Source organism: Haematobia irritans, chromosome 3 (genome assembly GCF_050003625.1).
Source record: "Haematobia irritans isolate KBUSLIRL chromosome 3, ASM5000362v1, whole genome shotgun sequence".
NCBI classification, from domain to species: Eukaryota; Metazoa; Arthropoda; class Insecta; order Diptera; family Muscidae; genus Haematobia; species Haematobia irritans.
This window is the reverse complement of record NC_134399.1, coordinates 86,598,681-86,615,562: the sequence shown is the minus strand read 5'-3', so window position 1 is coordinate 86,615,562 and position 16,882 is coordinate 86,598,681.

The following is a 16,882-nucleotide window of genomic DNA, read 5'->3' as shown; positions in this document are numbered from 1 at the left end:
ATTATCCATTCCAGTGGGGTTTCTCTTCTGGAGTTTTTGTTGTATTTCATTTGTAGTTTCTGGTTCAATTTTTATTAAACTGATTGGGGTTAAATAAATAGGGAGTCTATAATAATAACTGTGATGGTAACATGCCTTGGCTTGAGAAGGACCGAACCCTCCCCAACGATTGAAGCTAGCGGAATCAAAGGCTCCCGCAGTCCTACCTCACACCAAGATTCAGGATGCTTCCTAAGTATTAAAAAATGTGCATCAACAGCGAATATCATTCGTGTACATTACAGGTGTTAGTATATGGTCTCTAACAACCATGCAAAAATTGGTCCATATCGGTTCATAATTATATATAGCCCCCATATATACCGATCCCAAGATTTGACCTCCGGAGCCTCATGGATGAGCAAACTTCATCCGATCCAGTTGAAATTTGGTACATGGTGTTAGTATATGGTCTCTAACAACCATGCAGGAAGTGGTCCATATCGGTTCATAATTATATGTAGCCCCCATATAAACCGATCCCCAGATTTGACCTCCGGAGACCCTTGGAAGAGCAAAATTCAACCGATCCTGTAGAAATTTGGTACGTGGTGAAATTTGGTACATTGCGCTAGTATATGGCCACTAACAACCATGCAAAAATTGGACCGTATCGGTCTATAGTTATATAGCCGATCCCAAAAATAATCTACCAAAATTTTATTTCTATAGAAAATTTTGTCTAAATTTTATTACTATAGAAAATTTTGTCAAAGTTTTATTACTATAGAAAATTTTGTCAAAATTTTATTCCTGTACAAAATTTTGTCAACATTCTATTTCTATAGAAAATTTTGTCAACATTTCATTTCTATAGAAAATTGTGTCAAACTGAATTATATACGTATTTAATCGGCCTTTTTATACCCTCCATCATAGGATGGGGGTATATTAACTTTTTCATTCCGTTTGTAACACATCGAAATATTGCTCTAAGACCCCATAAAGTATATATATTCTGGGTCGTGGTGAAATTCTGAGTCGATCTAAGCATGTCCGTCCGTCCGTCCGTCCGTCCGTCCGTCCGTCTGTTGAAATCACGCTAACTTCCGAACGAAACAAGCTATCGACTTGAAACTTGGCACAAGTAGTTGTTATCGATGTAGGTCGGATGGTATTGAAAATGGGCCATATCGGTCCACTTTTACGTATAGCCCCCATATAAAGGGACCCTCAGATTTGGCTTGTGGAGCCTCTAACAGAAGCATATTTCATCCGATCCGGCTGAAATTTGGTATATGGTGTTGGTATATGGTCTCTAACAACCATGCAAAAATTGGTCCATATCGGTCCACAATTATATATAGCCCCCATATAAACCGATCCCCCGATTTGGCTTGTGGAGCCTCTAAGAGAAGCATATTTCATCCGATCCGGCTGAAATTTGGTACATGGTGTTGGTATATGGTCTCTAACAACCGTGCAAAAATTGGTCCACATCGGTCCATAATTATATATAGCTCCCATATAAACCGATCCCCTGATTTGGCTTGCGGAGCCTCAAAGAGAAGCAAATTTCATCCGATCCGGCTGAAATTTGGTACATGATGTTGGTATATGGTCTCTAACAATCATGCAAAAATTGGTCTACATCGGTCCATAATTATATATAGCCCCCATATAAACCGATCCCCAGATTTGGGTTGCGGAGCCTCAAAGAGAAGAAAATTTCATCCGATCCGCCTGAAATTTGGTACATGATATTGGTATATGGTCTCTAACAACCATGCAAAAATTGGTCCACATCGGTTCATAATTATATATAGCCCCCATATAAACCGATCCCCAGATTTGGCTTGCGAAGTCTCCAAGAGAAGCAAATTTCATCCAATCCGGTTGTAATTTGGAACATGGTGTTAGTATATGATCTTTAACAACCGTGCCAGAATTGGTCCATATCGGCCCATAATTATATATAGCCCCCATATAATACGTTCTCCAGATTTGACCTCCGGAGCCTCTTGGAGGAGCAAAATTCATCCGATCCGGTTTAAATTAGGAACGTGGTGTTAGTATATGGTCGCTAACAACCATACCAAAATTGGTCCAATCGCACAAAAATTGGTCCATATCGGTTCATAATCATGGTTGCCACTAGCCAAAAATAATCTACCAAAATTTTATTTCTATAGAAATTTTTGTCAAAACTTTCTTTCTATAGAAAATTTTGTCAAAATTTGTATTTCTATAGAAAATGTTGTGAAAATTTTATTTCTATAGAAAATTTCGTTAAAATTTTATTTCTGTAGAAAATTTTGTCAAAACTTTGTGTCTACTTTGTCAAACTGAATTATATACATATTGGATCGATCTTTTTTGATTATATATATACCACGTATGGACTTACATACAATTTAGAAGATGGTGTTAGGAGGTTTTAAGATACCTTGCCATCGGCAAGCGTTACCGCAACTTAAGTAATTCGATTCTGGATGGCAGTGTTTAGAAGAAGTTTCTACGCAATCCACGATGGAGGGTACATAAGCTTCGGCCTGGCCGAACTTACGGCCGTATATACTTGTTTTGTTTAATATATACTCCGTATGGACTAACTTACAATTGAGAAGACGGTGTTAAGAAGTTCTAAGATACCTTGCCATCGGCAAGTGTTACCGCAACCAATTAATTCGATTATGGATGACAGTCTTTAGTACAAGTTTCTATGCAATCCATGGTGGAGGGTACATAGATTCGGCCTGGCCGAACTTACGGCCGTATATACTTGTTTTTAATAATTTGATTCACATTTTTACTAGGAGTATATTAATTGCACTAGTCGTCTAGTGTGCTAAATTTGGTTAAAATGGGCCTAGATTTAGATATAGAAGCTATATATATTTTTCGCTCGATGTAGATTTTGTTGGACCCAGAATCCAGGTCCCATGCGTTAACCGATTTAAATTCTAAGTCTAGAGATTTTCTAGAAAAGTAGAAAAAGTGTTTTAACCAAATGGTTCAGATTTAAATATGTATACACAAAAAATCTGATTCAATCACGAAACTAATTGAACCAATTATTATACCCTCCACCATATGATGGGGTATATTAACCCTTTCACTACCGAAATAAACATAATGATAAAAACTTTTCTTTTTTTTCTTTGTTTACTTGTACTAACAGCATGTAGAACAAAAATTGTCATTTTGAAAACCTATCTCAATTGTTTCAAGAGCTATATGAGCTTCTTCTGAAAACTTGATTCTTGAATTGTGACCAAATGGCCTTACGAAAATAAGCGCTATTTGGCCTATAATATCTTTCAAAGTGTTAGAAAAAATACAAAAAAGAACCCGTAAAAATATCAGCTATAGTTTTTGTATAAATGTCGATTTACTAGAAACATACAGTACAAAAATTGTCTCAAATTTTTATATTTTTCGTTTCTTGTTAAAGAAGTTTATAAAAATGTATTTTAGACCCCACCAATATGGACAATATTTATAGCTTATTTAGATGATAGCCTCTACTTGAAAATAACATCGAGAAATAAATCGAAACTAAGTGGGAAAATCGAATTTGGTGTCTTTTTCGAATAGCCCTTTAAGTGGACATCGGTAGTGAAAGGGTTAACTTTGTCATTCCGTTTGTAACACATTGAAATATTGCTCTAAGACCCCATAAAGTATATATATTCTGGGTCGTGGTGAAATTCTGAGTCGATATGAGCATGTCCGTCCGTCCGTCTGTTGAAATCACGCTAACTTCCGAACGAAACAAGCTATCGACTTGAAACTTGGCACAAGTACTTGTTATTGATGTAGGTCGGATGGTATTGTAAATGGGCCATATCGGTCCACTTTTACGTATAGCCTCCATATAAACGGACCCCCAAATTTGGCTTGCGATTGCTCTAAGAGAAGCACATTGCATTCGATCCGGCTGAAATTTGGTACATGGTGTTAGTATATGGTCTCTAACAACCATGCAAACATTGGTCCATATAGGTCCACTTTTACGTATAGCCCCCATATAAACGGACCCCAAAATTTGGCTTGCGATTGCTCTAAGCGAAGCAAATTTCATCCAATCCGGTACATGGTGTTAGTATATAGTTTCTAACAACCATGCAGAAATTGGTCCATAATTACATATAGCCCCCATATAAACCGATCCCCCGATTTGGCTTGCGGAGCCTCTAAGAGAACCAAATTTCATCCGATCCGGCTGAAATTTGGTACATGGTGCTAGTATATGGTCTCTAACAACCATGGAAAAATTGGTCCACATCGGTCCATAATTATATATAGCCGCCATATAAACCGATCCCCCGATTTGGCTTGCGGAGCCTCTAAGAGAAGCAAATTTCATCCGATCGGGCTGAAATTTGGTACATGGTGTTGGTATATGTTCTCTAATGATCATGCAAGAATTGGGCCATATCGGTCCATAATTATATATAGCCGATCCCCAATCACACAAAAATTGGTCCATATCGGTTCATAATCATGGTTGTCACTCGAGCCAAAAATAATCTACCAACATTTTATTTTTATAGTAAACATTGTCAAAATGTTCGTTCTATAGAAAATTTTGTCAAAATTTTATTTCTATAGAAAATTTTTTCCAAATTTTATTTCTATAGAATTTTTTTCCAAAGTTTACTTCTATAAAAAATGTTGTCAAAATTTTATTTTGTCAAAATTTTATTTCTATAGAAACTTTAAACTTAATTATATACGTATTTAATCGGCCTTTTTAGTTTAATATATACCACGTATGGACTATGTGGTATATATAACGGTGTTAGGAAGTTTTAAGATACCTTGCCATCGGCAAGTGTTACCGCAACCCAAGTAATTCGATTGTGGATGACAGTCTTCAGTAGAAGTTTCTACGCAATCCATGGTGGAGGGTACACTGAAAAAAATATTGTCGTGAGGTCAAAGATTTCATTTCTTTAAAATACGAATGCAAATTTTGATTAGCATAAAAGACGCATTTCTTTAGTATAAAGTTTTTTTCCTTGACCAAAAGTTGATAATCTTTTCAATGAAGTCGTATTGTCCTTATAATTAAGTGATTTGATTTAAAAATGGATATCATAACATGAAAGAAAAAATGTTTGGGCTAAGGTCAACTTGACTTTAATAATTCTGAAAAAATCTTTAAATTTAATGAAATTGTCTTTAAATTTATTATCTTTTTGTATCTTGACTACAAAGCAAAAAATCGTTCAAAAATAGGACATGTTTTTCAACACTTTATTTTAAAGACGTTTTTTACTTGAAACACAGCATAATTTCTACTGGAAGTCGAGTCTTAATTTGGAAAATAAAGTTGTCGTTATTTCGTTTTTAAAGGACTTTGATAGCATATGAAGAAACAAAAGCTGAAAAAGCGAAAAATTAAAATTTGCTTCCTAGAAGCAAGTACACAAAACCTGAATTTAAAAGAGAATTATGTCATAAAAGTATCGTTACTTGTATTCTCCGCTTCTTTGGCTCGGAATCAATACCAAAATTTTTAAAGTAAAGACAAAATCTTTGGAACCGGGTATGCTTTTTTTTCAGTGTACATAAGCTTCGGCCTGGCCGAAGTTACGGCCGTATATACTTGTTTTTTACTTGAAATGTCTTCAATAACGAAAAGTATCAATAAAAAATTAAATGACAGTCAATTAAACAATTAATTGATCCAACTAAAAAATTAATTGTTACTATTATATTTTTGTGATTGACTTTTGTTTCAATTAAAACATTTGTTGAATCAATTAAATTTTTATTGAATATTTTTTAATACTCAATTAAGATTTTAATTGGAAAAATTTTCGTGAAATTTGTTTTTGTATAGGTCAATGGGACTAAAAACTTTGATATAGCAACAAATTTGAAGGGTTTCAGGTGGAATCAAAAATTTTGGTATAGAAAGTGGTGAAGGGTATAATATAGTCGACCCAGCCGACTTTAGACTTTTTATTTGTTTTGATTTCATTGTGAAATTTTTTTTTTTTTTTTTTTTTTTTTTTTTTTTTTGGGATCCGGAAGTGATGAAAATTTAATTGAATTTATATACTTATCATTTGCATCATTTCTCAAGGTGTGACCCTAATGTAGTGTTTTGACCTTCCTTAATGATTTTGGTATTGATTCCGACTCAAAGATGCGGCTTCTGAATTTTTTTGAAATTCCAAGTCTACAACTTTTAATCTAAAGCACATAGACACACATTTTTATACCCACCACCATAGAATGGTGTTGGGGATGTAGTAAGTTTGTCACTTCGTTTGTAACACATAGAATTATCGATTTCCGACTATATAAAGAATATATATATATTCTTGATCGAGGAGAAATTTTAAGACGATATAAGCATGTCCGTCTGTCTGTCGGTCTTCAATAATGGCGCTATCGTCCTAAAATTGGAAACAGATTCGTCTTTTATCTGCACACAGGCCAAGTTCGAAGACGGGCTATATCGGTCTAAATTTTGATATAGTTCCCATAAAAACCGATCCCCCGATTTGGGGTCCTGTGCTTCTAGAAACCGTAGTTTTTATTCGATTTGTCTAAAATTGAAAATCTAGGGGTATTTTAGGGTGTGTATCGATCCACGGTTTGGTATAGCCCCCATATAGCCCGATCTCCCGATTTGTCTTCTTGGACTTCTAGACACCGCAATTTTTATCCGATTTACATAAGTACGCCGAATATTATGTGTGTCAGTTCATGTTTCGGTATTTAACTCATATAGACCGATCTCCCGATGTGACTTCCAGACACCGCAATTTTTGTCCGATTTGCCGGAAATTTCAAAATCAAGAGGTATTTTGAGTCCACACATAAGTAAGGCGAATATGGATCGTATCGATGGCTTTTCATATACCTCACATATGAACCGATCTCCTAATTTAATTTCGAGACGCCGCAAATTTTATCCGATTTGCGGGAAATTAAAAATTTAGAGGTATTTCGGGCAGTGAATAGGTGTAGTGAATATTGTGTGGATCGGTCCATGTTTTGGTATAGCGCCAAATGTGTTAAGTTTCCCGATTTCTATGTTGGTATATATGTTTGCTTGGCAGAGTATCTGTCATCAAATCCACCTGAAATTATATATGTATTTTCAAGTAACCTGACGAGTGTTTTCTAAGGAAACAATTTTATTTTTTGATTCATGGTGGTGGGTATTTAAGATTCGGCCCGGTCGAACTTAAGTCAGTATATACTTGTTTCTTCTAACTTAGTTAAAATTTTGCAAAAAAAAAAATAAATCAATAATTCAACGCTTAGAAGTCATCCCCCTAGGGACCTACATATTTTCACACAAAGAAAAGCTTATGTGATATCTTTATCCATTCAAAAATTGCATAATTATTTCCAAAAAAAGCGATTTGGAACTACTATGTGGTGGAGGCTATAAAAATTAATTTCGTGCTGGAATAAGAAAAACAATTTTCTGTGCACTACTCCAGTACATGAGCAGTCTGAGCAGAGAATGAAGTCGACCCATTTTTGTTGGCGGCGACTGACACTAAACTTTTACCTCTGGCGGCGGCGGCATGACGGCTAAGCCAATAAAATATATCTATTCGGCAGCGGACTATTATCCATTATAAATTTAATTTGAAGTTATTCGAATGGTAATGAGATTAGTTGTACAACTAAACTTTCAATAAAATTTACATTTCATTCAAATTTTCTGAGCTAAATTTTTGCAAAATTTTTGTAGCATCTTAAATTCATTGCTTGTGGAGGAAAAGTTTAAAATTTTGGCAAAAAATACGACAATTAATAATATATTTTTCTGATTTAAACCAAATTTTTGTCGAAATGAGTCGATATATTCTGCGGCGGCGTCGACTGGCAGAAAATTGTCGGCGGCTTCATTCTCTGAGTCTGAGGCACATCTTTTCATCGATATATTCAAACGATTTGTTTTGAGGTTACTAACATTATTGAAAATAACACATCACGTCTCAAATGTTTTATAGGTCTTGCTAACAAGATGAAATTTTCTACACCGAACTTTTTGGTCTATATCCTGGTACAGGATATTGTCGATTTTTGCCTAGAATGAGAAAATGAACTTATATACTTCTCAAATGTTTTAAAAGTAAAATTATTACCACCGAACCTTATTTAGAGTGTAATGTAATTTCCTTCGCCAGACATCAGCATTTTCTTACAGATTCACTTTTAACAGAGTGTATCGTTGTGTGATTTAAACCCTTAAACAAATTAATATTATTTATAAGGACATCTTAAATTACAATATTAAATTATTTGTTGGCTTCCTTTTTTTTGTTAAACGCATAACACGACTACATAATACTATAGGCATTCCGGCCATTAGTGCTTGCCCATTAAATTCTTTACGATGAGAGACAAATTCTTGGTTAGGGTCGATTTTGGTTAGCCACATAATCTTTTTCTAAACAAAACGGACAACAGCAACATTTACGGCATATCATCTAGTCACGTACGCTCTAAACGACTAATTTTGTCATCAGGTAATGGGGTAAAAGCGGCAGCAAAAATGACCTCAACAACAGTAGAAAGGAAATGAATGCTAAGCCAATAACCATTTGCAAAAACAAAAAAAAAACAAAAAAAAAAGAAAAACACACTGACTAAGCGAGAGAGAAAATAAAGGATATTGTGGTATCCTCATTCGTGTTTTTCTATACGAAATATTCTCTTAAATTCTTGGGTGCTGCTTGCACTGAGAGAAACTTTTAATGAATGAAAACAAGTAAGGAAAATCTAAAGTCGGGCGGGGCCGACTATATTATATCCTGCACCACTTTGCAGATCTAAATTTTCGATACCATATCACATCCGTCAAATGTGTTGGGAGCCATATATAAAGGTTTGTCCCACATATATACATTTAAATATCACTCGATCTGGGAACAATTTGATAGACTTCTACAAAATCTATAGACTCAAAAATTAGGGTGGAACACAATGTTAGTAAAAAATATGGGAAACATTTAAATCTGAAGCAATTTTAAAGAAACTTCGCAAAAGTTTCTTTATGATTTATCGCTCGATATATATGTATTAGAAGTTTAGGAAAATTAGAGTCGTTTTTACAACTTTTCGACTAAGCAGGAAAATTTTGGTTTTTTGACTATTTTTGTCGAAATCAAAAAAACAAATATATGGGAGCTATATCTAAATCTGAACCGATTTCAAGCAAATTTGGCACGCATAGATATAATGTTTATACTACTCCCTGTGCAAAATTTCAATTAAGTCGTAGTAAAAGATTGGCCTCTGTGGTCATATGAGTGTAAATCGGGCGAAAGCTATATATGGGAGCTATATCTAAATCTGAACCGATTTCAACCAAATTTGGCACGCATAGCTACAATGCTAATTTTACTCCCTGTGCAAAATTTCAATTAAATCGGAGTAAAATATTGGCCACTGTGGTCATATGAGTGTAAATCGGGCGAACGATATATATGGGAGCTATATCTAAATCTGAACCGATTTCAACAAAATTTGGCACACTTAACTACACTACTAATCGTACTCCTAGGGCAAAATTTCAACCAAATTGGGGTAAAACTCTGGCTTCTGGAACCGAATTAGTCCAAATCAGGCGAAATATACATATGGGAGCTATATCTAAATCTGAACCGATTTCAACAAAATTTGGCACACTTGACTACAGTACTAATTGTTCTTTTTGTGCAAAATTTTAAGCAAATTAGAGTTAAACTCTGGCTTCTAGGGCAGTATAAGTCCATATCGGACGAAATATATATATGGAAGCTATATCTAAATCTTAACCGATTTCTTCCAAAATCAATAGGGTTATATTCTGAGCCAAAACACATACTTGTGCCAAATTTGAAGTCGATTGGACTAAAACTGCGACCTAGACTTTGATTACAAAAATGTGTTCACGGATAGGCGGACAGACGGACATCGCTACATCGACTCAAGAGCCCACTCTGAGCATTTTTACCAAAGACACCATGTGTCTATCTCGTCTCCTTCTGGGTGTTGCAAACATATGCACTAACTTATAATACCCTGTTCCACAGTGTGACGCAGGGTATAAAAAGAAATGGAACACAGAGCTGATTCCGACAAACCCGAATCTTGTGTCTTGTGTCGATTTGAATATACACTCTGACCCACTATATAAATCTGGAGAACGGTTTATATGGGGGCTATATATAATTATGAACCGATATGGACCAATTTTTGCATGGTTGTTAGAGACCATATACCAACACCATATATCAAATTTCAGCCGGATCGGATGAAATATGCTTCTCTTAGAGGTTCCGCAAGCCAAATCTGAGGGTCCGTTTATATGGGGGCTATACGTAAAAGTGGACCGATATGGCCCATTTGCAATACCATCCGACCTACATCAATAGCAACTACTTGTGCCAAGTTTTAGGTCGATAGCTTGTTTCGTTCGGAAGTTAGCGTGATTTCAACAGACGGAAACAATTGTCACGATCATATCAGAAATATGAGTGTGCTAAGGCGATCCGATATGGTACCAACAAACCCACGTTCAACCCCCAGTCGGAGCGATAAACTTTTTCAAATTGTAAAAATTAAGTAATTAGAATTCAAAAGTGTAACTAAAAATGGTAATAAAAATAAAATATGAAATTCTGCGTTTTTTTCCATTTTTTTTTAAATTTTTCATTCACTTCGAAAGGTAACACTTCTAAAGCAATGCAAAGGGTCGGAAAATTAAGTACTTCCGTCCTATGACAAGCCAATGTTAAATTCTTTGGAGATGATCCAAGTTTGTACTAGTTCCGGTTCACAGATTAGGGATCCCAACAAATTTTTTGGAAGCACTTTTTTGGCTGGGTACTTAAAAACAGATATGGGTCAATTTTTGCTTAATTATTAGACCGTACATACTGATATCATGTACACCAACAGAACGAACCAAATTTCAAAGAGATCGGATGAAATTTACTCCACGAAGAGGTTGCCGAAATCAAATCTGGTTGTAGGTTGTTTTTGAATGGTTGTTAGTGAGCATATATTAACATCACGTACCAAATTTCTACAGGATCGATTTAAATTTTCCGCTTCAAGAGACTCAAATCTTGAGATCAGTTTATATGGAGGCTGTATATAATTATGAACAGATATCGACAAAGTTTTACATAAACCGAATTGAATGAAATTTTCTCCTCCAATAGGCTCCGGGAATGAAATATATGTCTAAACCGATATGACCCATTTTCGCTACTGCACGGATGAAAAAGACTGTTTTTCATATGTTTGGCTATAAACATTTTATATATTACCTATATTACCTGTTTATTTTCATAATTCATTATGATTGTAAATATATAAATAAATAAATAAAATTTTGAGCACAATATTGTTTGGAAGAATTTTTTTAAGCATATAATATTTTTGGGTGCAAAATGCTTCCAAACATATTATATGTTCACATAATAACATATTGTTTTTTGGAAGACAACATTATTGAATTTGGATGCAAAAATACAAAATGTTTGGAACTTAGACTACCCAAACATATATTGTTTAGACCAATATGCTTTCAAACATATTATATATTGGAAGAGATCAAACATATAAATGTTTGGGCAATACCCAATATATGCTTGAAGCAAAATATGATTTGGAGTATATGTTACAGAAGCGATTTTTTGTGAGCGTGTGTCTGACCCACATCGCTAATGGCTAATGGCTACTGGCAACAAGCCAGTAGCCTAAAAATTTCACCACGACTCAAACTATTGGAGGGTACACAGATAATTTATTAAGTGTGATATGCATCTGGCGGATAAACGGGGTTCCTCGAAATTTTTAAATGTTTAAGTCTAAACATTATTTAATTTAACACATTCAATGGTGTATTCGAAGAAACGATCAGACAGCGATAAAGAGAATAAATATATACAAGAAAATGAAAATTTGTGTTTGAGAGCCGCATTTAGTTATATAAGTATGTGTTCTTATCTACACACTCTTAGAAAAATATGTTTTTCATATGTTCCGATACAAACAAAATGTGTTTCGGGCACAATTTTGAAACACAATATATTTAAGTGCAAACATGTAATATTCCTAAACTAACACTAAATGTTTGGGACATCTTTGTTAATATGTTAGAATATATTATGTTTGGGGCATGAATGTTTCATAAAAATCATATGTGTGAATGCAAACATATATAAATTTACAAATTTCGACTATACATATATATGTTGTGATATTTTATTCAGAGAGCGACAGAGAGAGAATATAGAGAAAGAAATAGAGATTGAAACCGGGACGAGGGAACAAAAGAGAACAATTTCTGTGAAACCGTTTGTATGTTGTTCCGGAAAACTTTTTTATGATCAGGCCAAAAATTTGATATGCTTAAGTCTAAATATTATTTAATTTGAATAAAGAGAATATACATTCGGAACCAAGAGAATAGAAATTTAAAAAACAAACAGCATATGTTTTCGTCTTGAGAGCAGCATTTTATGTATGTGTGGACATGTGTTTTGTTTATCATTTTGGCATTATGGGCACAATTTTTCTTTGTTCGTTAAAAGAAATCAGAGGTCTTCATAGAAAAAAAAAACAAAAGGGAACTATACTCTTGTTAGACTGGGACAGTAAAATGAAATAAGGAGGAAATAGTGAAAAATTACACAGTAAAATGTATGAAAACAAAGTTTAGTTCCTCCTTATTAATAAGTAGTCCACGAGGAGTTAACGATTGACAATTTAAAAAGTTTATTTTCTTTAAAATGAATTATTAAAGAAAAATAAAAGCCATTTTAGAGCGATGGTGTTAAATGCTAGTAAAAAACTGTACTCGACTCCACGTTCTTCTTTTGAGTTTTTGAATTCCTTCCAACAGTTTTTGTTACAAAATTGTTATTTTTGCAATAAAAAAATAATATTTTATCCAAAAATCAATCAATTTCGTTGATATCAAGCACTGTTACTGACTATAAATCTTTAATAACCCACATTTCGAAGTTTCATTATAAAAATTTAATATAGTATTAATATAAATGTGTAAATTAAAAAAAAAAGTGTTCGGTCGGAGTAGGGATTGAACCCACGACCCTTTGCATGCAAAGCAGACATGCTAACCACTGCTCCACGTGACAAACAAATGTATGTTTCTGTTAAATAATGTTATGTTTGCATGTGCTCGTGGGCGCCGCAAACTATGCTATATAAATATAACTTATAACGATAATTGTCTACAGGTGACTATAACATCTACGTAGCCCAGTGGATAGTGTGTTGGCTTACAAACTGTATGGTCCTCGGTTCAATTCTCCGTGCAGGCGAAAGGTAAAATTTAAAAATTGTATAAAAGTGAATAATTTCTTCAACATTATTTGTATTACAGAAAAAGGTGCCAAGAACTAAAATATTTCGTGGAAGTGAAAATTACGAGTATGTTAGGGAATGAGCACAATCGTCTTTGGGAAAAATTCTTCCAAGCATATAATATTTTTGAGCTCAAAATGCTTTCAAACATATAATATGTTCACATAAAACAAACATATTAATGTTTCGGCAGTATCCAATAATATATGTGCGTCCTGCAAAATATGTTTGGAACATATGTTAAAGAAGCGATTTTTTTTGAGGGTGCATTGACATAATTTTTATTTCTTGTTGTTTCAAATCAAATCGAGTCGACATTTTTCGACCAAGAAAAAATAACATTCTCAATATGTTAAATTACAAGCATATTTTTCTATGTCTATTCAAACACAATTGCATTTAAGACATTTTGCAGGTAAAGCAATGTACACAAACTGCAATTAACTATTTAGGGGCTAAAAAAGGATATACTTAGGATGAAACATAACATGTTTGCAAAGTACAAAAAATTTTTGCATTTTAAACCAGTAAGGAAAGTCTAAAGTCGGGCGGGGCCGACTATATTATACCCTGCACCACTTTGTAGATCTAAATTTTCGATACCATATCACATCCGTCAAATGTGTTTGGGGCTATATATAAAGGTTTGTCCCAAATACATACATTTAAATATCACTCGATCTGGAAGAATTTGATAGACTTCTACAAAATCTATAGACTCAAAATTTAAGTCGGCTAATGCACTAGGGCGGAACACAATGTTAGTAACAAAAATATGGGAAACATTTAAATCTGAAGCAATTTTAAGGAAACTTTGCAAAAGTTTATTTATGATTTATCGCTCGATATATATGTAATAGAAGTTTAGGAAAATTAGAGTCATTTTTACAACTTTGCGACTAAGCAGTGGCGATATTACAAGGAAATTGTTGGTATTTTGTCCATTTTTGTCGAAATCAGAAAAACATATATATGGAAGCTATATCTAAATCTGAACCGATTTCAACCAAATTTGGCACGCATAGCAACAATGCTAATTCTACTCTCTGTGCAAAATTTCAACTAAATCGGAGTTAAAAATTGGCCTCTGTGGTCATATGAGTGTAAATCGGGCGAAAGCTATATATGGGAGATATACCTAAATCTGAACCGATTTCAACCAAATTTGGCACGCATAGCTACAATGCTAATTCTACTCCATATGCAAAATTTCAACTAAATCGGAGCAAAAAATTGGCCTCTGTGGTAATATGAGTGTAAATCGGGCGAAAGCTATATATGGGAGATATATCCAAATCTGAACCGATTTCAACCAAATTTGGCACGCATAGCAACAATGCTAATTCTACTCCCTGTGCAAAATTTCAACTAAATCGGAATTAAAAATTGGCCTCTGTGGTCATATGAGTGTAAATCGGGCGAAAGCTATATATGGGAGATATATCCAAATCTGAACCGATTTCAACCAAATTTGGCACGTATAGTTACAATGCTAATTCTACTCCCTGTGCAAAATTTCAACCAAATCGGAGTTAAAAATTGGCCTCTTTGGGCAAATGAGTGTAAATCGGGCGAAAGCTATATATGAGAGCTATATCTAAATCTGAACCGATTTGGCTGGTATTTTGCAAGTTTTTCGAGGCCCATAAAATATTCGGATGTACGGAATTTGAGGAAGATCGGTTGATATACACGCCAATTATGACCAGATCGGCGAAAAATATATATGGCAGCTATATCTAAATCTGAACCGATTTTTTCCAAAATCAATAGGGATCGTCTTTGAGCCGAAACAGGACCCTATACCAAATTTTAGGACAATCGGACTAAAACTGCGAGCTGTACTTTGCACACAAAAATACATCAACAGACAGACGGACAGACAGACAGACAGACGGACAGACAGACGGACAGACAGACAGACGGACATCGCTAAATCGACTCAGGATTTAATTCTAAGCCGATCCGTATACTAAAAGGTTGGTCTATGATTACATACAAATGCACAAACTTATTATACCCTGTACCACAGTAGTGGTGAAGGGTATAAAAATTCTGAAAACATGTATATGCTGGGGTATATGTTACAGAGCCGATTTGTTTTGAGGGTTTAGCATCTGAGCATCACCGAGCCATTTGATTTTACTTACATATTAATATTTTAATTAATTTTAATTTTTCCGGTGTACTATCCATTGCTCTTAGGCTATGCTTCCAGTGTTCATTTCTTGTATGGAAACGTTAATCTTTAATGTCCTGATAAGACAATAATGTCCATTCATTCATATCGTTGTTGTTACCACTTTCAGTATTTTCTGTATTTTGTTGCTGTCTTATTCTCGATTTGGGGAAGGAATTTGAAATGTGAAATGCTTGGAATATTTCTTAAAATGTGTGTATGTGGGTGTTTTTATTTTTTTATTTTGAATTTAGATTATTTGTAGTCTTTGACTCAAGAATTCATTAAGTTTCACGATTATAATTGATTATCACGCATAGGGTGGCGACGGGTTACCTTTATATGTATGTGCGTGTATATGTGAATGAAAACCTCACAGTTTTTATAGGAAATTAAAGTACGTTTTTAAAAAAAATGTTATTAAGTTCGTTTGAACTCAGAATTCAATGAAATTCAAATCATTTAGTAATTATAAGGCATAATAGTCTTTGTCTTTTTATTCGACCTTTCATTTTCCATTGTATTAAAATTATGTGGTTTCTATAAATAGTTAATGGTTGTGGATGTTAAATTTTATCGAAATCTTTATATGTGCGTTATAACATAACAGAGGTGTGTATTCATATAATGACATGACACGACATCTCATTAATATAAAGATAATTTTTTTCAAATAAAGAAAACAATACCAAAAATGTAGCCGGTCTAAACAGCTTGAAAATGTACACAAGTAAATAGTGAACTAGGAAAAATTATTTCGAACAAACTAGGGACTCAGGAGTCCGGAATTTACTTTGCAACTAACCGGCTTTTTATCAAAAAAAGTTAAGGAAAATTTTGCCAATTTTCATATTGAACTAATCGAATTCAGAAGTTGTTACAAATCGACTAATTAGTCTTTTAGCTTGACCACCATTTCTGTTTAACGCCCTGTATTATATAAGTATTTTATTTTAGCCAAAATGTTTTTTATACCATATACCACTATAAAACACATAAAAAACAAGTAAGGAAAGTCTAAAGTCGGGAAGGGTCGACTATAAATATCATACACTCCACATAACAAGAAAGTCTATTATACTACACTGAAACAAATATATACGGCCATAAGTTCGGCCTGGCCGAATCTTATGTACCCTGCACCATGGATTGCGTAGAAACTTCTACGAAAGACTGTCATCCACAATCGAATTACTTGGATTATGGTATCTTAAAACTTCTTAACATCGTTTTCTAAATTGTGAGTTAGTCCATACGTGGTATATACCAGACAAAAAAGGTATGTATAGGTAAGTCTACAAACAATTACGAATCGATATAGACTTTTGCACGGTACGTAGAGACCCAGAATTGAAATAT